Below are 26,779 nucleotides of genomic sequence, written 5' to 3' on the forward strand. Positions count from 1 at the left end.
ATATATATATACCTATATATTTAGCGAAAATTCTATATTCTTTTCACTAAATTTTATACATGGAAATTTTCACTTAAACCATTTTACTGACTTCCCACTTTGATAAGAGGTCACTCCAGTTGGTTGGATCTTTTCATTATTCGACATGAATAAACAGTTTGCAAGCTTATGTAGTTTCCACGTCTGTGTGTGTGTGTGTGTGTGTGTGTGTGTGTGTGTGTGTGTGTGTGTGCGCTTGTAAAGAAGTTTTGAGGTTTTTGCAAGTGAAATATATTTTCATCCTTTCATGTTCTTTGTTTTTATTTTATCTCTAACCCTTTGTGAGGATTACCTTAGATATTTTCAATCACGTAAAGGAAACTGTCTTTAAAACGCATCATATATCCTTCCTGGAGATAGATCGGTCACTATGATCAAGACTACGCAATGCCTTTTATTTATCTTGATGATATAACTACCTGGGATGCATTACGAAATGTTTTATATATTTTTCTCCAATTGATTATTTTCTGATAGAGGATGCTTATGGTTTGTGAGGTCACGATTTTTTTTATTCTACCACACCTTTAAATGTATGAATTTTAATTCATAAATCATGTTTGCAGTTTGTCATTGTTATCAGATCGTAATCCATGATTTTTAAGTTCGTTTGTATAATCCGACGTTTCCTGCGTGGGTATTAATTCTCTCTCTCTCTCTCTCTCTCTCTCTCTCTCTCTCTCTCTCTCTCTCTCTCTCTCTCTCTCTCTCAATTATATGGTGTAGTTAATTTCTTGCGTGTCTCTTTTTAACAACCCAAAATATTGTTCTTTCATTATTCTCATGTATGGGACTAGAATAAAATCTTAAGTTGGAAATATAAGGAAATTTCCTCTCTGATTCATTAAGTAATTTTGTACATCCATTGTCATCACATCGACAGAACGTCAGTTGCTTTGTTAACATCCTCAAATATGAGCTAATTTCACTAAGATGAAGAGATAACGGATGTGGGTAGAAATATGATTCACCGACATTCAATGTTTTTAGCGAGAAATTTCCCCGAATTATGCCTCTCAGCAGTGGTAATTACCAAAGCAAATATTTTTCTTTCTTTTCACATTTTTTGCATTTTTTAAGCGTGTGATTAGCGTATTATAAGGGCGGCATGGGTGTCAGAAGCGGGCGTAGTCGCTCTGCGGGCGGAAATGACTAGTGGGGTGGTGATTAGATTTTGATAAATAAGGATGTGTTTTCCAGACATCCCCATTTTCAGGAAAATTTGTCGGCGTCCCATTCATGGCCCTGACCCCTTTGTCAGTGCCTTGTTAGAGGTAGGTTAAAGTGCCCTCAATTCTAGCCTATCATGAGCTCTGCTAACACCACCCTTCACTCCTCCGGCAGCTCCCCTCCCCCCTAACACCCACCCCAAGCTACGGTCTCTAAAGATGGGTTTTCCTGTCATCCAATTTTTTTCTTTTTCGGAATAATTTTGAAGTTAAATTCATGGCTTCGCCGATGCTCTGTTGCTGGCAGCTGAAAGTACCACCTACTGAAGCTAATTAGGCGTCCTGCCTATTCCCCTCACGGCACTACCCCCACTCTCTCCACTAACCCCCCCCCCCCTTTACAACGCGCGCGCGCATATACACACACACACACACACACACACACACACACACACACACACACAAAACGCTGTCATTACATCGACCATTTCGGACCGAGTACTAATTTCCCCTTCGGTCGGGTGCTCGAGGATGTTCGGGTTCCGGTCTTTGCAGATGGAAAACTCAACCGGAGGGATTTTCTCGCAAATGGGATTCCGAGAAAAGGCTTAAAGGGTAAGTGTCCATGTTCGCCAAGGCTTAGTTGGGATTCAGTGGGTGTTTCTTTTTTCTTCTTCGTCTAAGCAAATGTATTTAACACTTATTTACCATGAATGGATTTGGACGTCAATTTATTTAAATCAAAGGATAAGTGTCCGTGTGCGCCAAGGCTTTGCAGGGGGTCATAGTTCTTATTTCTTTTTAATGTCAGGTAGGAAATTATACTTATCGCGGTTCAGGGTCAGTAGGCTACTTATTTACCGTGAATGGACTTAAACGGCAACTGATTTAATTTAAAGGGTAAGTATCCACATGCATTGAGGTTTTAGTTTGGACTCCTTTTAACACCTTTTTCTCCTTTCTCTCTGTCTCTGTCATCCGTAGGCAAATTTATTTATCACAGCACAAGATCAGTGATAATTGGCCTTGGATGAATTAGAGCAGTAATTAGTGTAGGCTAATGTTCTTATCTTTGTGGGTATGTTGTGTGTTTGTGTGTGTATGTATGTGTGTGTTTTGTGTGTATGTGTGTGTGTAATTTCAGAATGAATAGCTGCTGTAATATTATGCTAATATAGCTTTAAAATGCAAATAAAAAATTAATTCAGTTAAATTAAGTATTTGAGTGGCCCTTGTCAGAATATTTGAGTTACATTAGAATTTTCATTGCGCATATATGTTATCTACTGTATATATTTTCCAAGATATATATGTGTGTCTATTACGTCATTGGGATTGAATCTTCTTATGTTTTTCAAAAGCATTTGTTCGTGCAAAAGGTCTATGATTCTTTGTAGGTGGGAAGGTGTGACCAGTTGTTACATAAATCCAGTTCTATTCAGGTTCAGTAAATCAAATACGAAAAGCAGCAATAGAAGAATTATAGCGATGATCTGCCTAGGAAGGGATTTCGCGAATGTTAGAGGAGAAAAAATGAATAACCAACAAAACAGAAAACAGAATATTTTTAGGAGAAAAAGCAAGGGAAGAAATGAGAAAAGGAATAAAAAACACTTCGCATCCATTGTACATTTTGCAGGTGAACGACCGCGTGTGCATCCAGTCATATTCTTGGGCGAAATCTCAGCTACTTTACGGTGCTCAGGCTAGATAAGATGGCCGCTGAAGGCTGACATAATGCGAGGGTATTTCACCCTCTTTACCTGTGAAGGGGGCGGAATGGGGTTAATGCACAGCACTCCTCAATTACTGTTTTTTCTTCCTCCTTTTTTGCTGCTATACTTTCTTGCGTTCCCCACCCCACCCTTAAAAACCTCCCAGCTTCACACAGATACACGCCCTTTTTTCGTTTTAAGCTTTTGTACTGATTTTTCTAACGGAATTATTTTTTTTTTCACTTCATGGATATTGGAAACAAATCTGTTTTTAAGTTTGCTTTTTTCCGTATCCACTTTATTTTTATTTTTACTCACTGATTATTTTATTTTACTATTTTTATTATAAATTACTATAAGGATTTCTCTCTCTCTCTCTTTCTCTGCTGTACTTCCTACCTAATTACTCTTTATCTCTCTTTATTTGCTGCTTGCGTCATGGATTTAAGCATTGTTTCTCTTATATGGTGGTTTAATCCGTATATATTTTAGCAAATGAATTGTAATTTCTTCACCCGTTGACTATTACTATTATTTTTAAGTAAACATTTCAAATGTTGTGCTCCAGCGTCTGTGAAAAAAAAAAACTTGAATTGAGCCTGAATTGTCAGTAAACTATTATGGATTTAGAAATGTTAGGGTGAAAATGTATTTCGTTTTCACAAGTTATCAGAAAGTTGAGTCTGAACAGCATAAATTGACAAAATTCCTTTGAGAAGAGTAACACTGAAAAAAGAAATCTCGTATGTAAACGTACGTTAATGATTTATGCTTATCCTTGAGGTCAGTTTGAGTGTGGTAGAAATTGACAGAATTTAATGGAAAGAGAGAATAGTTAGGTCATTCAATTCTTTGCTGATCGGACGAACCTAATGCCTGTGAAGACTTTTGACTTCTCGACATTGCAGTCAAGACGTTAAAGAAGATTATTGCATTTTATGGAGAATCTGAGTTTAGATTTTTTTTTTTTTTTTTTTTTTTTTGTTTTTTGTTGTTGCATCTCTCAACTCAAAATATTCTTTCTCTGTTCTATCAATAGACACAAGATTAGTAATTCGGGTCTTTGTTTTCACAAGCGTGTTAATTTCTTGTGAATATTTTCTTCGGGATTTTAATTTCAGACGAAGGTTAAGTCTCTAGAAGTTACTGTTACTGCAAAAGGTCGGTTATTTTCCTTCCCGGTTAAAGCATAAAAAACGGCGAAGTCTCTGCCGTGGCAGGAGTGGCAGCTATTTCCTCACTTGTCAGCAAAGCAATATAGGATTCACATAGAGTATTTGCATATATATGAATTTTCAGGTATTTGTGGGAACTTTATATATGTATATATGTATATATATACACATGCATACATACATACGATTGTATTTATATATATATATATATATATATATATATATATATATATATATATATATATAAAATACAATCTTATGTATGTATGCATGCATATATATATATTCTATATACATATATAAAGATATATTTAAATATATATATAATATATATATATATATATATATATATTATATATATATTTAATATATATAATATATATGTGTATATATATATATATATATTAAAATACACACACATACATACATACATACGATTGTATTTTTAATGGCTACAGTAACCACCTCTCTCGATTTCCTCCCAGTTTTCGAATACGCTTATCACTACAAATCTTAAGAATCTATTTCAGCTCATACATACGTACATATATCTTGCGGATTCAGAAACATGCTATAAAAGCTCAAATAGACTATTTCTTACAGGTGCTAAAACGCAGTGTTACAGTGGTGAGAATTCGACAGATATATGTATTTATGAGTTGTAATAGATCCCTGTCTTTCTTCGTGGCAATTTAGGTTACGGCAAAATCATTCTAACTAGCATGTGAGTGATCGAATTCTGCCAAGTAAGGAGAGCCTACTTATTTATTTTCTTCTTTGATTCATGACGTATAATGGTAAATGTTAAGCGTGTCCAAAAAAGTGGGAGGAAATCCAAAAGTCAAGACGCTAGAATATATGAGCTTTTCAGTCGAGAAACATGCCAAGTGCCATTTTTAAAATATAATAAATTAAATTAAAAATACTTTGACCCAGGATGGCGCTTGGCATGTTTCTCGACTGATAGCCTCATATTATGGCTGAGTGATAAAACTGTGGGCTCCCATTTGCTAGGTCCATATTTTCCTTGAAAAAATTCTTTGTACCTCTGTTGCCATAAGCAGTGAATTATCTTCCTGGTGATTAGCTGATCGCTGGAAGTCGCTTCTAGGCTGCAGAAGGTGTATGGGCTAGCAAACTCATCCTAAATAAATTCCCGAGAACCGGAAGGTTAGCGCCCTTTGAAGACACCAAAACTAAGGGGGAAAGGCATATAGTCATCATATGAATTTCTTTCACTTATTCACGCGAGAATTTTTCATATTCACAAATATTAAAATACAAATATCGTTTAATATGGAATTCACTAAACCCTGAGAATAACTTAAACCCAAAGGAACTGTAAATGATGGGGGCTTCTACACTGGCCAAGATTCGGACCATGGTCTCGTTTAGAAACGACGATGCTAAATAACAAACATTAAATTCTTCTATCTATTTTGTTAAAGGAGCAGTAAATGGTCAGTTACGTTGTATTTTGTTATGTTCGCTTGTAATAAAATTTCCATAAACATGTTACTGGTTTTAAGTCTGATAACTTAAGCTCGTGATAAGTCGTATTTTCTCGTCGTATTCTTCATGCGGTGTTCGTTTTTGTCTCCCTTTTTTTTTATTTTGGTTTTATTTAGCTTATTTCTTCAGCGATGTTGTCCAGGAGCAGTTTTTATTGATCATAATATATCCTTGTTAAATTATTGTTGTTGATGTTGTTTTTGTTCTGGTTCCTCTCTTCTTAATCTTCTTTTTCTTATAATTACATTTACTTTTCACTTTCACTTTCTCCTGGTCTCTCTAAATGATCCCACTACTGCAACATTTCTTCATCTTTTTAATGTAATTTCCTTGTCCGCCTAATGCCCTGGTGTTGGGGCAGTTGTCGGCCACCAGACCCATTTGTTGTTATAAAAATTAATTAGGAACGCCCCGCATCCTGCCGCTTGACCTCTAATAGTATGAATTAGCTAAATTAGTTAAATACTTTAGTGGGGAACCGCCGGGTTATTTCGAATTAGTTACGGGAGTCTTATGCCTGTTACCTTGACGGTATTTTTAGGCTTTAGACTGGAAATAGTTCTTTTTTATTGTTTGCGTCTATTTAGGTGTTTATTAAGTTAACTTATGACGTTTTGTAATGCAAACCTTATTACGTCAGGTTACGTAACAAGGTCGCGCTGAGGTATATAAAAAATACGAAAGAAAAGCGGTTATTCTCACTCGCTTACGAAAATTCCCTTGCCATTTGCTTTATCTACTGAATTCCGCAGCCATTTGCTGTATCTACTGAATTACGCTGACAAATGCTTTATATCTGCTGATTACTGTTGTGCTACTTTTGTATATTCTTCCAAATTTTTGAAGTAATTGCATGTACTGTTAGTGAATCCCAAAGAGGTCTTTGTTCTTGAAGGGTATGAAAACTAGAATGGTAAATTCTATCATGTCACATTTAATCAAGGTTAACTTTTCGTCTGATATACCTGATTACAACTTTCCATCAATTAACGCATCTAATTCCCACAAGTCATCGAGTTCATTATGAATGTGACCGTTTTATAGTCAGGAAAGTTATGATTAACATTTGATTACTCAAGAGTTGAATTACGTGATGAGCAGACGAGAGAGAGAGAGAGAGAGAGAGAGAGAGAGAGAGAGAGAGAGAGACGACGGTCAATTGAAGTTCATTTGAATTTGATTAACAAAATGGAAGACTCTTAGACTAAGTATTCGTTAAGTACCGCTCTTGAGTCTTGATGTGATGAAATAGGAAAGTGTAGCGCAGCTAAGAATAATGGCTCAATGATTTGAGTTATTTGCTGATGCTATTACCCAATATAAGCGTGACTTCACCTATTGCTATGCATGATATTCCCCATTCATTGATTTCATGACGTATCTGTATTCCAAAGGCTCATAGAGAAGAGATGGACAAGCCAAACAAATTCCACCTATCTGCTTCAGGTTACCTGATTTACCTACGATGGGAGGGAGAAGATGAAATTTAATGAGGGAGATAGTAGTGCCTAGCGCCTGTGATGGCTGTTCTAAGAGGTGCTTGGCAAAATGAAAAACGACTTCGGACAGTCCTTGAGGAGTGACAGTTTTGGGATTCTCACCCCCACCCCATTCAATCTACTCTCGTTATTTTTCATTGGTCCTCACACCCTCCTTCACCGCCACCACTTCCTCCTCCTCCTCCTCCTCCTCCTCCTCATGCTGCTGCTTCGTGATCTCTCCTACTCAGAACCCGTACGTACAATATTATGAGGTAATCCTATACCATTGCCTTTAGATGGCTTTGGAGATGATGTCGCGTCCTAAGAAGCTCTTGGAAGATTCATGGTCGTCGTTGACTTATTTGGTTGCCGTTAAGAAGTTGCAAAGGGACTACCTCGTTACGCTCGTCTATGTAGGATGCACATGCATGGTAGTGGTTCCTTGTCAGGCGATCTACGAACAACTGGATAAGTCATTTTGTGTGAGCGATGACCCATACGGTTCACTTGCCTTCATTTTTTGTGTTCTGCGGTCATCGTGATTAATGGTGTTGCCTACAAGAAGTTATTGGTGTTTTGGGGACTTGATTTCCAATCACTGGGAGTGCTCACTGCCACCGGTGGTCAATCACTGTCACACCTGTTGCTTCAGTAGGAGTGCTTGGATGCAGGTGAACTGTCTATGAATCTTAATTTAGACTCTGGTTAGTCATATTTCATTTGGTTTGCATTTCTCTGGCATCACAATGACTACCTCAATCTTTTCATCTTAAACTAAGCTATCAGATACCGATATAGATCATTTTAAATTTTATTACCTTCAACAGTTAAAGTCTTTGTATGTTTATAATAGCAGGAAGTCATTATTGTAATCATCCAAATTAATCTTGAAATTTCTTTAATTGTCAAAGTTCGGTTGTAATTGTCTTTAAAATTTTTATTAATTTAAAATATAATTTTTTCTCTCTCTCTAGCTAAATGAACATCTATTCTTATACTCTTTAATCTGTCTTTCACTAAGCAAGTCGTTGTACACGGAAGGGAAAAATTTGAGATGATATAAGATGTTATTTCCAAGAGGAAAATTTCCCTAATGCATACTTAAGTAGAGCCTTGGATGGGAGAGACAGGTGTTAATTACCAATTACCCGGACGCCCTTAATTAACACTTTACCTTCATTCTCCTCCGGCGACGAAAAAAAAAACCGACTCGCTTACTGGGCCGAAAGAAGAAGAAAAATGGATTCCCAAATTGTTTTTTATGTTTTTGACATTTATATGAAAGCGTGGAATATTAGTGGTGACTTTAGCTGAAGAAAAGCTTCAAGAAAAATGAGCAACGAGGCAGAAAGACGTGCAATGGAAAAATATTTTAAAGAAGGAAAGAATAGTGAAGGAAAAGATAAGAAATATGAAAGTAACTATGGCTAATCAGACAAAATGTTGTTAATAAGAATTGAATAGGAAATTTAAAATGTGTGTAACAAGTCAGATACAGGATAAATGAAAAACCATAAGATTCAGTTGAACCGAAATAAATATAATCGAATAAAATTGAATTTTTTCAGACGTTGTTAAGTCAGGAATTAGAAAAAAGAAAACACGAAAGAAAAACTTAATGAAGGATGAAATAAGTAAAGACAAAACTTTTACATGATGGGAACAAGTAAGACAGGTTTAGAAGTAACTGGAAAATGCTGTCTTTAAGATATATATAGATACATGCATTGAGAGGAAGATAATTGAATAAAAGACGCAATTCCTGTATCTGACAGGGAGACAGAATGTGGGTGGAGTAAAGGAAGAGATTATATGGTAGGTGGATAGGAAGAAAGTCAAGCGAAGGACGTAATTATAGGTAAAAAACGCAGCCGGACATTAGGGTAAATAACTGGTAATTGAACATTTCGATAGACATGCAGGCATAAGATTCAAAGGAAGAAATTATTAAAAAATAGGAGATGGAATTAACGTGACTTCAGAGTAAGGTATTAAGTAATTCAAAAGGTATGTTAGAAAGCGGAGAAGGATTTTATTAAATATGTATTCATGGCAGTAAAAAAGAAAAAAAGAGAGACATACATAAACCAGGGGAAAAAAGACATATACATAAACTAGGGGACAGGTATGGCACTGAAAGGAATGACGCAATCCTCTTGATGTGACTTGAATGGGTGACAGACATTGCTGACGATAACAGAAATACATAATATAGGATATGGAATGAATAGTGAGAGAATATAGAGATGAAGGGAGATAGAGTGAAACACATGCATAAGAAATGAGCAAAGAAATATCGTTCTGCTAGACTGGTGTATATCGTAAATAGTGGAATGATTAAGTAACCAATTCTAAAATGCATTGAAGGAAATAGTTTAATTGAATGACGAAAGGGCAAAAGAACATAGAACTAAAAGAAAAACGTGATTTAATGAATTAGGAGGGCGGATAGGAGTAGGTATAAAGGAAAATTTAATTAAAACGAGGATTACAAAGGCGGCAGGCTAATTAATAAAAATAGTTTAATTGATAGAGAGGAATGGATACAGAGAGGAAAAGGATAAGAACGAATTAAGGAGACAGACCGAAGGAGAATTAAAGGATAGATGACTTAAATGATTACATTATTAGCTAACGCAAATGATGCAAGTGGAAGTACTTGAATAGAAGGCAGCGCAAGTATGCGAACAAAGGTTAATGAAATAAACATTAATTGTCATGAGAAATATTCAGAAAAAAAGTCTGAAAAACCAAAATTGGTGTATTAATATGTAAAGACACAAGGACACTCAAGAAATTTACATTTGTTGATACATAGATACAATGATGCACAGAAAGATATTTGTACTCTACCGGGTGCATAAAGTAAAATATTTGCAAAAAATCTGAAAAAGTTCCGTATCAAGGGAGATCATTTTCTTTTCGCTTATAAATACTTGGCCTGGAGGGTTTCATGAAAATGTGATCTTGCAAGAATCAAATAACGGTCCAGTATTAGATTGGCAATATTCATATACATTGGTAAGAAGAACGGGACAAGGGAAATGTATCAGTTGGAAATTCTTATTTTCCATCTACCCTTTTCTTATTGAAATGGCATTCCTTCCTTGATTTTATGTTCAGTGACTAATTTCTGATACCATCTTTTATCTTTTCGTTTCTGTTCGTCTGTCATACTTGCATTACATTTAACCTGTTTTGGAACGTTTCTTCATGATGTTTTCTGCGATGGAGATTTTGTGATTATTTAAGGTCAAAATGATTATTTTCTCTCTCTCTCTCTCTCTCTCTCTCTCTCTCTCTCTCTCTCTCTCTCTCTCTCTCTCTCTCTCTCTCTCATACACACACATATACAGTATGCCTATCTTTTCTGGTTTTTTCTAGATCTTACTAGCCTATCTTTGTGTAAATTTATTTTGATTTCCTCTAGTTTTCACTCTTAGTGACTCCCCTTATGTATCCTTTATACAAAAAAAAAGTCAGTGACCCCGCATTCCTTCTGTATACAGACAGTCATTGACGGCCGTCATGTAGTTTGCAAATTGCAAATAGAAAGTCGGTGGCTGCCTCCTGTTTCTGCAGACAGAAAGTATTCATGCGGAAGTCGGTGACTATACTGCAGACAGAAAGTCTTAGCTCGTTCTCATTGGTTCTTAGCGTTTTACTCAGCTGTTAATCAGTCAGTGAATCACAAAGTCCCTCACTTATTTTGCTTACAAAAAGTCCGTGACTTCCCTCTTGTGTTATGTGTACATCCAGTGACTTCCCTCCTGTATTCTGTGTACATTTAGTGATTCCTTCCATGTATTCTGTAAATAAAACAGTTGGTGACTCCCCTCGTGCGCTTTGCATACAGAGAATCATAAGTTCCCCTCATAACTTCTGTATATAGAGCTTTATCGATTCCCTTCCATGTATTCTGCATACACAAATTCAGGACTCCTGTCATGAATTATGTATAAAAAATCAGTGACTCCCTTCGCGTATTCTGTATACAAAAAATGAGACTCCCTTCAATTTTCATGTATACAGGAAGTCATGGACTCCCCGCATGTATTATTTATGCAAAGTTATTGACATCCCTCACGTACTCTGTAAATAAAGTTACTGGCGCCACCCATGTATTCTGAATACAGAAAGTCAATGACTGCTCTCATGTATTCACAAGCAGAGAGTCAGTGATTCCCTCAGACATTCTGTACTCAGAAATTCAGATTCCCTCATTTATTCTGTATTCAACTTCAGTGACTCCCCTTATGTATCCAGTATACACGAGGCCAGTGACTCTCCTCGTGTATTCTGCGTAGAGTAATTCATATATTCTTCATACAGAAAGTCAGTAACTCACCACATTGATTCTGCATATATTATAATTCATATATTCTCCATCCAGAAACTCAGTGACTCACCAATTGTATTCTGCATACAGAAATTCCACCATATTTTTGTTCCACCTTCCCTCGAGTGTCTTTCTGCGCCGCTTCCCGGCCTCCCCTTCTCCTCGGTGGGTCGTTGGTTCGCCTAACCAATAACCCAAACATCTCTGTGCATTTACAACCCCCTGTCCTTCAATAAATCCTTCAACTTTTCTCATATCATTATATTCGTCCCCCTCTCATTCTAGTCCCCTCCTCCACGTCTCTCTTTTTCTCTCTCTCTCTCTCTCTCTCTCTCTCTCTCTCTCTGCTTGTGTAGCTGTTAAAATGTTTGAATGAATATTTTTTTACGCCTTAATATGTAATTTGTTTGCACTGATGGTTTTTTTTGTCTTCGGTGTCCATTCGTATTGCGACGCCAGTTCATTTCTCTCTCTCTCTCTCTCTCTCTCTCTCTCTCTCTCTCTCTCTCTCTCTCGGCTGGCCACCCTTTTCATAACGCAAAACCGCTTTGTCCATCCACCCATAGTCTCCCCGAAGCGAAGGACTGTCTTGAGACCGGACGGGATAAACACAAGACAAACAGGAGACGAAAAAGGGAGAAATTTGCATTGAATGGTTCTATTAATTAGCGCATTCATGGCGATCGGAACAGCCTCACCTCCTCCCCGTAAGCCCTTTGTTGACACAGGGGCTTACTCTTCCGTCGCCAATAAGGTAGAATTTGCCTGAATGGATCCCAAGCCCTCCAAGAGATTCGCCCATTGAATAACGTCGAAATAGAATTCCGTCTCCCGCCTATTCCATAGTTGTGGTGTCGGGACGGGACTCTAATCCGTCTATTGTGGACGGCTCTGTTTACGGGTTTCTCTATGCAACTCCGTATGTGACTGTCTGTGCGCGTTTGTATTTATGTGTATGTGAGAGCGAGCGTGTGTGGTCTTCATTTCTCATGCGGTCATTTGATGTTTGTTTATATCTGAGATGACGTGGCTCATTTTTTGTTTGTTGTTTATGTTATATTGATCCCGCGGGTGATCTGAGACCCTGCCAAACATATGGGCATGTGGATAAAAGACTTTTATTCAGTTATTGCCATTTGTTTTGTACGATAATAGGAACACTGTCTTAGTGCATCTGTTCATTTCCTTCTTGTCTGTTTATGTACAGTATTCGCACATATAGACATTGTATGACATATATGGAAGTCTGTTGCAATAAACCGTTGACATTCACTCGCATAGGTGAAACTGCCAAACTGTATTGTCGGAGGATTTTTTTAATTTGGTTGTACGATTGTATGTATGTGTTCATGACTGTAAATATATATTTATTTGAGAGTCCACTTATCTTTGAAAATATACACATCATACACAAACAAGTATATACAATACACACACATGCTGTGTATATATATATATATATATATATATATATATATATATATATATATATATATATATATATCGTAGACGATGTTATAGTTGTCTGTAATGCAAAATTATGGATATAATAACATATTCATGTGGCATTTTCATAAAGGGCATATTTTGCATTTTTTTATTTATTTTTTTTTTTATTTATGGACTTTACACAAGATACCTTTTTGTGAAATGCCCTCTCGCCTCCTTAATAATCAGTAACACCTCTGGTAAAGAGCCTTAGTTGAACCAACCCACTTACATGTGACCCATCATAAAGTATATAGGACGTTCAAATACTGTGGCGTGTTCCCTTCACCCTACCCTTCAAGACATTAGTGGAGGCGGGGTGGGGGAGTAACCTGAGCTGTCAACCTTCACTTATTCTAACACGATGCATATATGGTTTTACTTTGTTGGACCCATAACCCCATATTTACTCTGTGGTTTCTAACGTTATATTCTTCACCATAGCCTTTAGGATGCTAATTAGCTTTAGATGGCCAGTAACCTGATCTATCAACCTCACCTTACCCTAATGTAGCGCACATGTTGGAATAATGCCCCATAATTCTCTGTATATTAACGTCAATTAATGTGAATGATGTTAGCTTGACTTACATCGTTCAGTCTGGGCAACACCTGGGCAACACAGGAATATGTTCTAATTTCGCTGGCCTTACTGTGTTTGAAAGAAAACTTGCTTTATTAGAAACTACAGCTTTTAGTGACGTAAATAGAATTTTGACTATAAGCAACTTTGAAAGTGTGCTACAGTTCCATTTCTTCAGCTTTTGAAGCTTTTGCTTACTAAATCAGTCGCTTCATAAGAAGACCCCTTGGGCTTTAGGTTTGCATAAATTGTATTATTTCTCTTCTAAATTATTTTTTATAGTTTAATGATATTATAAGTGTTCAGTTGAATTTTACTGTTTAATTACTTCTCTCATCATCCAGCAAACATTCTTCGTGATATATCAGATATCAAAGCATCGAAAAAACATCTGTTCCATAGAACATTACTAAAAACTTCTTACAAGTTTTTACGTTAAAGAAAATAAATATGATAGTACAGCCCCGTCCTTTCCAGACTGTTTCACCCAACAAGTATCCTTTATGATTAGCATAGGAAAAATAAAAATGGTTACTTGTAGCCCTAACTGTCTGTGAGGCCTGTCCCAAAAGCTATTGTTAATGGTAGCAGTGTACGCGGTCGGCCCGGAACGTCCAACGGAATTCAGAATTATACGATGATTTGGAATTTAGGAATCATCAGAATTTCCATTTTTATCTCCTGGTCTCCGGTCCAAAGCCTCTTATATTCGCCATTCTCTTACATCTGAAGAATAATTCCTTTGATTATTATCCCGTAAAGTTTAACAGAGCATTCGTCAGTTGAGCTGGGGCGCAATGTCTACAGAACTTTCTACGATTTTTTTTTTTTTATGTGAGGGGAATGGTGGATATTCCAAGCAAGTCTATCCCTGTTTCCCCATTTCGTAAACAATAGTTCGTCTCCCTGTACCCTATAAACATTACTTCCGTAACTACATTCGAAACAGATTTATATCCCTCTCTCAGGGTTTTCTTTTATCTGTCTAAAGACTTCATTTATTTGAATTATGTTCTCGATAACTGTGTGTGGAGACTACTTTTTAAGACTTTCTTGTCTGTTCTTTATTGTGACCATTTTTCTCCACTAGTGCAAGTCTCAATTGATCTTTATTAAGGTTAATTTCACATCACAAGAACAAAAAATAATTTCTAGCCAACAAAAACTTGTTTAGCTGATTCCACGTTTCATTGATATGCTAACAGACAACGATACACCAGACGATACATCACAGCATTGGCAATTCGACGCAGAGTGAGATTGCATCTGCCATTTCGGTACAGTCATTAATTTGAGAAAACGTTGCAGTCTCATCGTGGCCTTTTCTCCCTTCGCCAAATGAGGAGATGGCAACGAAGATAAGACTTACGTGAGATTAGAGGGCACTCGAAAGGCTGATGATACAATGATGGTGCGGACGATAACGATTAGGGCGATGGGAGAAATTAATAACTGATGGCTGTTTAATAGTAAGCACAAGTGATTGGGCCTCGGCTCCATTATGAACGAGGATTAATGTCGTTGATATCTTGTGGACTGGGATTATGTAGCAGATTCCACGATGGTCTTCTTTTGTTGTTTAACCTTTAAGGTTAGATAGATATGCACACTTGCACTCTTGCAGTGTTTATTTGTATCTTTTTAAAAGCACTTATCATCATGCATGTATCTGTATAAGTAGGCACTGTTTGTGAATTTTTATGTGATGGGCATATACATATATATATATATATATATATATATATATATATATATATATATATATATATATATATATATATATATATATACAGTATATATATATATATTATGTATATATAAGTATATATATATGTATGTATATACATGTGTATGTAAGTTTGTATGTATATTAGTATCAAACCCGACTTCAATCAAAAAACTGAGGAGAGAGAGAAGTAATTTTAAAAATACAATACGGAAGACATAAATCCCCCATGACAAAGACAGAAATAGTCATGCCTTATAAACTTGTGCGAAATTTTATCCCAAGTTTATCCCCAATTAAGGGAATCTAAAGGCCTTGTTTCTTTGGCTAAATTTCAACTCTTCACCCAAATCCTCTTTGACCGATCCCTTCCCCGTATTTTTTCCGCCCCTTCCCCTCACAAACCATTCCCCCAACCGTTCCCCATAGCTGCGGCCACCATTCGTTCGTTGCAACTCAAACTTTTCTTCTTGTTTTTCCGTGAAGGCAATATGGATCCCGTAGCAACCGGGGTCCCAGCGGGATGACGTGGCCAATCATCGCGTCACCCTATGTGGCCTTGGCTACTTCGCAGATCCCCCCGCTGGGTAATGCTATAGGTTAGGTAAGGTCGAGCAGATCACTGGGGTGGGGTTTTGGGGGGGGGGGTCTTGGGTTGGAGGGTGATCGGCGTTAGATAGTTGTTTGTCAAATAGCATGGCAACCTTTGATGCTTGCAATCTCCTCTTTTTTTTTTTTTATCTATATCGTCCCCTTAACTGGCTGGTCCTATGGGCAAGAGCCTGTGCTAATTGAATATGATAACAGCGGCGCCGCCTCCTTAAAGTAAATGAAATAGCTTGCGTAAAATTATTGCAAGTGACCTGTGATTACTAATTTGGAATTTGAAGCTATCCCTTTTAGGACATCAGAGATGTAGATGACTCTGAGCACGCAATATCCTTGGGGATATTAATGTAGTAAATAACATTTCAACTTCAAGCGCTACAATATACAATGTTCTTTTTATTTTAGATATCGCCTGTGTAACCGAACGATTCCAGGAAAGCAAAAATTAACAACACATCACATTCTTTCTCAAATGAAATGGGAAATATGAGTTTCCTGCATTTTAATAACACTGTATGCTTCTCGTGTGAACATGAATGTCCTAATATCTCAGACGATTTTATTAGAAAAAGAATTTATATTTATTTATTTACTTATTTGTTTTTATTAATTTTTCATTATTGATTTATTCATAAACAAATAGATTATTCTGGTAATTAGGTAATTTATTGATTTGTGTATTCAATTAATTATTTATTTCTTTTTATATTTGATTTTCAATACTTGATTATTAATATTTATATTTTTTATCCAGGGGTAAAGTGTGTTTTAGATTTGGTACTAATACCTTTTAGACTTAAAGTGGTATGTGATTCTGCCTATACTTCTTTCGGGAGAAACTATTTGATCGAACTCATTTTTTACTGATTTAATGTCTACTGGGTTTTACACACACACACACACACACACACTCTCTCTCTCTCTCTCTCTCTCTCTCTCTCTCTCTCTCTCTCTCTCTCTCTCTCTCCATCGAAAGACCGGAGATCAATCTCAACGGGAGAAACAACTTAGATCGTATTCCTGAAAAAATAATCCATTGGGTCTCTGTTGACTGTAGCAATGAATTAGGTACATGGTAATTTGTCCCATGTGGTGAGGTGCGGCCCACCTTTAGTTAGGTGAAAAAGTGTGTATTTGAATGCACACACACACACACACACATATACATCTGTATGTGTGTATACATGGATATGTGATTAAGTAAAAACACATTTAATTGTATATGCACACAAATACACGAACCCAAAACATGTATCCCTTGCGCACGCACCGTTTACTTAGCAACCGGCGGAGGAGTACGGCTGGAGTAACTGCAGGCTAACCCTGTCTAGAAAAGCATCACATGGAGAGAGAGAGAGAGAGAGAGAGAGAGAGAGAGAGAGAGAGAGAGAGAGAGAGAGAAGGAGGATGATGTTTATGCTTGCTTTCCCATCTCCGTTCGTGAAGCGCAGCTGTTTGTCGTTCATTCTCCTTATCTATTCGTAGCGCCAATTGAAGGCGTCATGTTTCATTCTGGGCCATATCTGCTAAATATCGCGTAAGTGCCTTCTGTTGTTTACCAATAGACCTGGCGCTGAGATCTAGCAAATGTGGTTCTTTTGTTTCATTCACCCTAGGTTGTCTGAGATTTAGGTTTCAATTTTGTTTCATTTCCATTATAGTAATTTAAAAATTCTTACGTTTTTAGTTCTTTGTTTGTGGTCAAAGGAAGTCTTTACCTTACTTCATTATTTTTTTTGTTTGCATGCACTCTATAGCATTTAAGATCTTCATCTTTTTTTCTGTTTTATTTATTGTAACAAAAGATACGTATTCATTATTTTTTCCCAAGAGTTATCAAAACGAGTTTCAAAAATTTTCATTCGTTAAACGAGCTGGACTTTACCATCTTTATATATTATATTCAGTGTTTTCCCTTTATCTTCCTTGAGCGGTCAAGTTGACGTTTTTAGATGTTTTATGGAGTACATTTATTTCCACTGCTTTTCATTACACTCTTACAATTTTAGTTCTGAAGCAAAAATAGAGATATTATTTGCCTCAATAAACATTTAATATCATGTTTAGGAGATGAACATTTTATTCTGGAAGTAAAGAAAAGTTCGTCTGTAAACGTAGCTAGCAATTCTGGTCGTACCGAGATGACGGTACAGTTTGGAAAGTCTGGTATGCTGGTTACTGTAGGGCATTCAGAATACCGTGTGAGCCACTAACCTGTAGTTTCATAGGGTGTAGTCTGCTCTACCCACGTGCTCAAAAGGAGAATAATAATATTGAGATGAAACTTTTTTAAATACAAGGAATGTAGGACAGGAATTTTTTTTCGATTAGATTGTTCACAACTGTTATTTTTTCCCCTTCATATCGTTGTGAAAGCAACAGAGATTAAATTAACAATGATTATTATATGAATATGTGTAAAAATGTATTTAATGTATTTTCACAGCAAAATTCTTATGGCGTATTATCAATATTATGAAGATTCTGAGGATTGTTCAAACTTAATAGTATTATTTTCACAACCATCATCGATTAGCTAAACGAAAAATAAAAAGAAACTAAGACGGAGACCGACGTGTTAAAAGGCATGACAATTCGAGTTTAGCAGCATAAATGTTTATGCATCAGCAATGCAACAGCGCCTCAAATGGATATCTAAACAATTCATCAATAGCCAGGGATCCTCTTGCAAATGTCGATTTCCTAATTTAGCTTCTAACTATCAGACAGACAAATAGAAAATGCACAGGTTCACAGCCAGGGAACTACCAAAATGGAATACCTCCTTGCTTCCTACTGCCCTCCCACAATTCCCAGACGTCCTTAGACCCACTTGTCAAACATCCTCAACCGCAATTTCCAATCATCCTCAGTGGTTCATCGTTGTGGGCAAAAAAAAAAAAAAAAAAAAAAAAAAAAAAAAAAAAAAAAAAAAAAAAAAAAAAAACTCTAAGGCGTCAGCCCTTTTAATATGTGATTTACTGATGATACCCCTGGGGTAAGTCTTATTGAATTCACTTCCGCCAGTAACTTTCTGATACCCATCGGGTAAGTTTTACTGAATTTCCTCCTGACTTTAAATTCTCATACTCACCTGTAATTTCATTGAATTTAGGTATCCCCTAGGGAGGATTTCTTCTATTTCAGTATTGTGGTAGTTACTTCTTGGTCAAGTTTCGTTAAAATCAGTTAAGCAAATTTGTTCTGGTCGTATTGGCTAGGTATTAGTGGATTCAGGTGAGCCACTCAACTGAAGAGTTAAAGCATTAATCATAAGAGCTGATATCACTTTTTATCGATTGTGTAGAATATAGTATTAACTTTTAAAAAGTTATCAAGGCTTTGTATATTCGGAAAATATGACCGAACGTTATTTGCACTGTTGAAGTACATGAATAAATTAACATATTTGTAATAAACAAAGAATAAAATGCGGGAAAAAGGGCGACTGTTTTATGATATATAAATAAATACATAAATATATATATGTGTATGTATATAATACAAATATACACATATATGTGTGTGTAAGTGTGCCCGCGCTAAAATCCAATTTCATGTTATCCAGCTACAAAGACACGTTCGATAAAGAATGTTGTAAGCCATTCCAAAGTGAAAAGAAATTGGATGATAATAGTCTTCTTGGAATAATAGCTCATAGTCCGTTAGTGATGCCTTTCATCGCTTCTTTATTTGCGAGATGTTCTTTGGTATCAAAACTGTGCTTTCGAAGCTTGTTCAGGCAATTGTTGTTTAGTGGCTGTTTAAATTTGCTTTGATATAATCGTACATTGTAAGAAACGCTAAGGTAAGTGAGACCAAGATTGACTTTAACTTCTTAATGGGCGTATTCTCGAAATTTGGGGAAATTTTCAATTTGACAGTTATGTTTATATAATTTTCTCTCTTTTTTAAGTATTTGTGTGAGGTTTTGGCATGATTGTTGTTGAATAAAACTAAGAGTAGAAAGTAGTTCCACGAGATCAGTGAGTAAAATTGTTAAGTTGCTAACCTGAAAGATTTAGTCTGAAATGAGAACTTGAAACGCAGCAGGATATGGTCTAAGAAGTTGAACATCAAAGTGGGAAGAGACAGACAGACAAAGATGAAAAGTAAAAGTCAGAAGGCAATGCAGCAGGTGATTTACTACCTTCTTTAGTGTGCCACGCAAAGCATACTAAATGCAATAACATCCACACGAGGAACAAAGAAAAATCACTGCATGCTTTCCAGTAACTTTTCAGTGAGAATTATCGTACCTCCTCCGTTCGGCTGCCCAAGTAAGGGTGTAAGCTCAGAAGATTGACAACGTGTCCAGTGCAGGCGAAATGACTCCCCTCTTTCCCTTAACTGGCGGCTTACAGAATCTTATAAACACATGTTGCAGCTGCTCGGGAGTATTTCATGTGTAGAGATTTTGGTTGTCACTCGTCAATAACCTTCTGGCAGTTCTTGCAATAACTTGTTTGTTAAAGGCAATGTTATTCCATCACAGGAATCTCGGAAAAACATATTTTTTTATAAATGTTGTTACTTCTTTTTAATGTTTGTGTTTAGGTATATGACGAATGCATATGGTTAATATATTCTTATTACGTAAGACTAAAATAAGTCTTTTTAAGGCTTATGGAATTAGTGGGTTTTAAGTTATTGCGTTTTTATGGCAGCTTGTATTATAGAACCAAATATGCTGAGCAAGCACAGGAGCTATATACAAGAAGGATACCGTTGAGGCTTTCGAGTAACATTCATCACTACATAATTTCAAGTCAGTGAGTGCAGCAGCCCGAAGGATATCTCCCGAAAATGAATGAATACGAAACCTTATTGTGGTAGCATTATGTAAAGAAGCGTCTTTGTGCGCAAGGAAATGTTGGTTAGCCATTTCAGAAAATATGAAGCGCTTCGCTTGCCATTATTGAAGCTAAAATACTGGAACGATGGGATGCGTCTGTTTCGCTGGAAGGCTTCTGGAACTGACAGTGATAAGTCTCCTGGCAAAATTTAAAGTCCGCGTTATATATTTTTTTAATTGCTGAAATGAATGGAATGGGGAACAAGAGCGCTTACTGCAACGCTAGGCACTTCGGCAAAGTATATTAGTGTATAATTATAGATAAACGAACGCTCATAACTGTCCTCAGACATTGAGAACCGGAGGACTAACGCTGTCTCATTCAGTGCCGCAGCAGAAACGTTTGCAAAACACAATACTTGCTGAGAAAGAGTGTTGTTTTAGCCTTGGGAACTCGGGTCGAAATCTGGACCGTACTGTAGAGCGTATGAAATAAATGTTCTTTGGACATTTGTCACTTTCATAATAGTATATTCACTCACACACACATATACACGCACATTTTGGATATTCTTGTCACTACAAAGCCTTAAGATCCAAGTGCAAGAAATTGAAGTGGTTGTGATTGTCCGGTAGTGGGAAACAAACCCGTGTCACCATAATCACGAGGAGGTCGCGTTGCCGACTCGACCTGACCACCAGCAACGTGACCTTGTGATTATGGTGACACAGGTTCGTTTCCCGCTACCGGACAGTCACAACCACTTCAATTTCTTGCACTTGGAGCTTAAGGCTTTGTAGTGACAAGCATATCCAAAAAGCGCGAGGAATTCGAGAAGTTAAGCGGGCACTGTGGCTATTACAATTACGTGACTGGTAAAAAGTGACCAGTAGATTCTACACACACATGCACACACACACACACACACACACACACACATATATATATATATATATATATATATATATATATATATATATATATATATATCCAGGATTTTTTCCTCTGTTACTTCTGCTTTGTGTATTGTATATAAACATAATCTTTTGATATTTTGAACGCTTGTTATTAATTACCCAGCGAAATTACTGCAGAAAATTGGTGCTTCTTGTCCACACAGACATGTCAGTTTTCACATCTGTAAATTATTGTTGTGTTCGCTTCGTCTTTCATTAGCGTTACCGAAGTTATTTTCGAGCGGTCATGACGACTTACTTATAATTATGACTGATGGTGCCTTATGCCAGTGTACACACTCTTTTCACTTATAACACTTGACAATTTAATGAGAAGTGCTGGACCGAGTATTTCAACAGGGATTGCCATCACCATATTTCATGCTCCTCTCAAATAAATTTTCCAAATCCTCTTCGGCATAAAGAAGAATTTGAGCTCTTTTTCTCTAACACTATACAACATTAATACTTACTATTAAAAAGGCCGATATTTACACCCATGGCAAGAATGATTGAGTAGCCTAATAAGGGGACTGTTCCTAAAATGTTTTTTTTTATAACAGTAAAACGTATTTTCAACATGACTGGCATTTACCCCCACGTCATGTGCGCGGTATGCAGTTTTTCATATCATCTACAGGCGCTTCAGTCAAGGCATTAAAGCCTAAAAAGAATTGTCTCTAAAGATTATATCCATATATATATATATATATATATATATATATATATATATATATATATATATATATATATATATATATATATATATATATATATATTTATATATATATATATATATATATATATATATATGTATAAATTTATATTTATATGTGAGTGTTAAATTAAATCTGTAATTTTAAAAATTCCCTAACACATATACACACGCACACGCACACACACACACACGCACACTCACACACACACGTACATGTATACGAGCATGTAACACCAAATCATGACAGACGTAGCGTGGAAGACAATCACCCAATTCACAGTTACACTGGAATTCGCCAAAGTTTGAAGACCACAAGGAAAGCAGGGCCGTATCTCTGATTTGTTTCCCCCACCCATTGTTTGCGTTAATGCGCCATTGCATCCTTGCCGCTTTGTTTCTTTCAGTCCCATTAACTTGGCATATTGGTCCAGCATTTTGCCTTCCAGAGCCTCTTTCTGTCAGGTGGAATGCTCCTTGGAGGATTTCGCCGGGGATTTAGGACTGGTATTAATGGTTTAATGTCTCTTCGCGAACTTCTCTTTCTTCCTGAGTTACTTGTAAGCACCCAGAATGCTCTTTGTTCATGGACACTCACTTGCATACTCACACACACACATTATATATATATATATATATATATATATATATATATATATATATATATATATATATATATATATATATATATATATATATATATTTATATATAGTTACAAATTTCATTTAATATCCAATTCGCTCTACCTCTTAAATAATACCGAGGGGAATTATCATTGATTCTGTAATATAAACAGTATATATGTGTATATATATATATGTGTGTGTGTGTGTGTGTATATTATATATATGTATATATCTATATATATGTGTGTGTGTGCTTGTGTATACTATATATACTGCACATATATATACTATATATATATATATATATATATATATATATATATATATATATATATATATGTATATATATATATATATATATATATATATATATATATATATATATATAATTTTACACATTGTTTGACGCAAAGAGCCATGAGAAATGTCGCCATTCATCGTTCTCATCCAAGAAGAAGTGGGTCTCCTAACGCTTCTGTTGCTCAAGGGGGCCCAGTTGCAACTAGAACGTCCTATTTTCTTTATAGTATTATTTTTAGCTGCGTCCTGCCTTCTTGCTCTTAATGTTGATCATGATTCTTTATCCTCAGATTGATAAATTGTGTTTGACACTCTTTCAGTTCGTGCTTTGACATACAAACTGCCCAGTTATACGTGAAAATACTGGGTATGGTCATTGTATAAAGTAGTTCTACGCATACATATATTACCATTGTTTCATGGTGTTATGTTTGCTGTGTAGACGTATGATATAGCATTATTAATGATTTATCGGTATTATACATATATATATATATACATACACACACACACACATATATATATATATGTGTGTGTGTGTGTGTGTGTGTGTGTGTATTATTGATGTAATATGTCATTAATACTGTGTATGTATGCGTTTACACATATGCATACAGCATGAATCAGTGTTAATATGTGCATGCATATGACTATTTTATACCGTAATCAACCCCGGTATTCCATTATTTTAACCTGTCTTTTCGTTTGTATGTTGTCAGTAAATACGTATATACGAATTTCCATCTCAGTCTTTCGTTGTATGCGTGTGTGTGTATATGTATATATATATATATATATATATATATATATATATATATATATATATATATATATATATATATTATATGCATATACATATATATATGTATGTATGTATATATATATATATATATATATATATATATATATATATATATATATATATATATATATTAAACGTTTGAGTGCGCTAGTAAAACGTCAATCATCCCCTCAAGATTAATTTATAATACCAATACCATGGCCTTTTGCCGTGCTTCCGCTGTGGGAAAAAAAAAAAACTCCTTTTATGATTAGGATGTCAGCTGTAAGCCCCAGGCAGGAAGCATTTTGAATTGTTGCTTTCAGCGTCTGATATTTTTTTTAACCCGTTCCCTGCCCTCATTTCCGATTTGTGTGTGTGTGTATGAGTCTGCTGAAATTTAATTGAATGGTCACAACTCATTATACTCGCATCTTTTCGTATTCCTGTTTCCTTTTCATTTAGTTAAGTGTTTGGGTGCTGTCCAGTGCGTTATTTGATTACCATGATGCTGTCTCCATTTTTACATGTGTTTTATTCAGTCTTTGTTTGACTGACAAGGATGGAATTTGCTCAGCTCTCCTTGATCCAGAAGGAGTTGTTTGTCTCCTTCAAAATAATCATAGTTTTGCCGTGGAAATATTTCATTACACTGTGTGTCTGATTACCCTTAGGAATATTCTGAAATAAAGAATGCATTTTTCTTTCGTGTAGTGAGAAATCACTCGTCATTTCATTTGCTTAGTTGTAAATAATTCACTATAGAAATTCCATCTATTTTCTTCCTTTGCATTCCGGTAATATTTCTTATTACCAATAATACAAAAGGGATCGTGCATTACTGCTTATGTGGTTTAGCCATATGTATATTTTCTCTACTGGCATGAATGTACTTTTTTTATTATTTTTTGCTGCTTCAGCAACATCAACATTTTATTATTTTAGTAAAAGAATGAAAAGGGTCACTGAGAAATTAGCGCCGCTGGGTCGGCAATAATTTTTAATGAATGTCGTCAAAACTAATCTGTATCTAGATATTATTATTATTATTATTATTATTATTATTATTATTATTATTATTATTATTATTATTATTAGCCAAGCTGCAATTCTAATTGGAAAAGCTTAAGGGTCTCAAGCAAGCTTAAGGGTCTCACAGGGAAGCAGCAAAGTACGGAAAAAGAAATAGAGAAGTGAGGAATAAACCGTGAAAGAGAAGTAACAAAATAAGCAAATAAGATAAACGACAAAGTAACATAAATAAGGTAAATGAATAAACTATGAGACTCGTGTCGGCCTGCTGCACTGAAACCTGTTTGCACCAAATTTGAATTTCTGAAGTTTCAACGATTCAGCTACATGACTAGGAATCATTCTGTAGTTTGATCACAATTGTGCTAAAATTTCAAGGAATCTGTGCTGTGTTGACCTCATATAAGAAAATACAAAACTGCGAATTACTGCGTTTCTAACAAAGGATGAGCAGAATTATGAGAGGTTTTGTCAGTTATGCGCAACGAGCCAAGCGAACGTGGATACCAGAGATTAATAGGGGGATCAGGGAGAGCGGTTGAAGAGAACTCAAGATTTTGTTCCTTAATGTAAGAGGTCAGTCAGCTGCTGAAGACTAAACAGGGTGACAGTATTCAAAATGTAGCCGGATACAAGGAATAAAATATTTCCTAAGGCTAGATAGGTTTCCAAACATCTCCAAGGATTTTTTCATTATACCGATTTTAGTGCGTCTGGAGTAGAGACAAACCTGATATGTTTCTCCAAAGTGAATTTGCAAAAAAAAAAAAAAAAAAAATACGCCCAGAAGTTTATATGATTTGCATTTAATTGAAGAAACCGTGTCAGTGCAAGACCTACACGGAGTAAGGGGCGGCGGTGGGAGCTGATCCATTGTAATGTCCTTGACCTCAACAATCATACTCTGTGTTTCGTTAGTGTTTAACTTCGTCCCCCATAATGTGCATCGCACACTTGTTTGAACTCAATTTTCGATGTTTGATTCAGCAACCACAGGAGATGAGATCGATGCAGAGAGAGTAGCATCATCTGCATAGTTTTGTTAACCTTATTAGGTTTATCATATCCATAATTAGCTTCCAGAAATGGTTTGTCGGTCTTGTTCCTTGGTTCTGCGGAGATCGCCGAAATAGATGTTACTTCTGACTGTTTCCAAAATAAGCACTTTACTGGTGATGAAATAATATGTGCTTTGACGATAATTATAACATTAGTAGTAATAGTTTCATATAATTACTGTTATTGGAAACAGCATTGAAGAGGCTTATAAATGATGGCGACCTATTATAGGTGACAATCATCAAGGAACATTTCCAAATATGAAAAAGAAACACGCACCGCGCATCCCACTTTTAACATGGAAAAGGGATGAAACAACACAAAGTGGGGAATTTGATTAACAAACTCCCTTGTTTAGATATCATTTCAAACAGAAACAATGCTAATTGTAAACAACGGTGTTTATCCTCATAATATGTATCTGATCTCATTATTCATACGAGCGTTGCTTTCTGGGTTGAAAATGCTAGGATTCGAAATGAAGGGGGATGAAATGAATGCGGAAGAGAGGGGGACGAGTGTCAACACTTCGAAAAGTCAGCATAGTAATATTTGCGTATGTGAATAAATGCTTGTTCAAATGTAGTCACAAAATAAAAGGCGGCATAGTGTTGAACGAAAATGGAAATGAATGCTTAGTTTATGGTACGAGAAGAAAAGGAATGAAATCTTAATGT

At 35.9% G+C, this 26,779-nt stretch overlaps 1 protein-coding gene across 9 annotated transcripts in view; it reads left to right on the forward strand.

Annotated features, from left to right (window-relative positions):
• LOC136839462 (thrombospondin type-1 domain-containing protein 4-like) overlaps positions 1–26,779 on the forward strand; it is a 795,787-nt gene that overhangs the window by 408,754 nt on the left and 360,254 nt on the right. The gene's annotated exons all lie outside the window — the stretch shown is intronic.

The sequence above is a fragment of the Macrobrachium rosenbergii genome, chromosome 6, assembly GCF_040412425.1.
Source record: "Macrobrachium rosenbergii isolate ZJJX-2024 chromosome 6, ASM4041242v1, whole genome shotgun sequence".
Lineage (NCBI taxonomy): Eukaryota > Metazoa > Arthropoda > Malacostraca > Decapoda > Palaemonidae > Macrobrachium > Macrobrachium rosenbergii.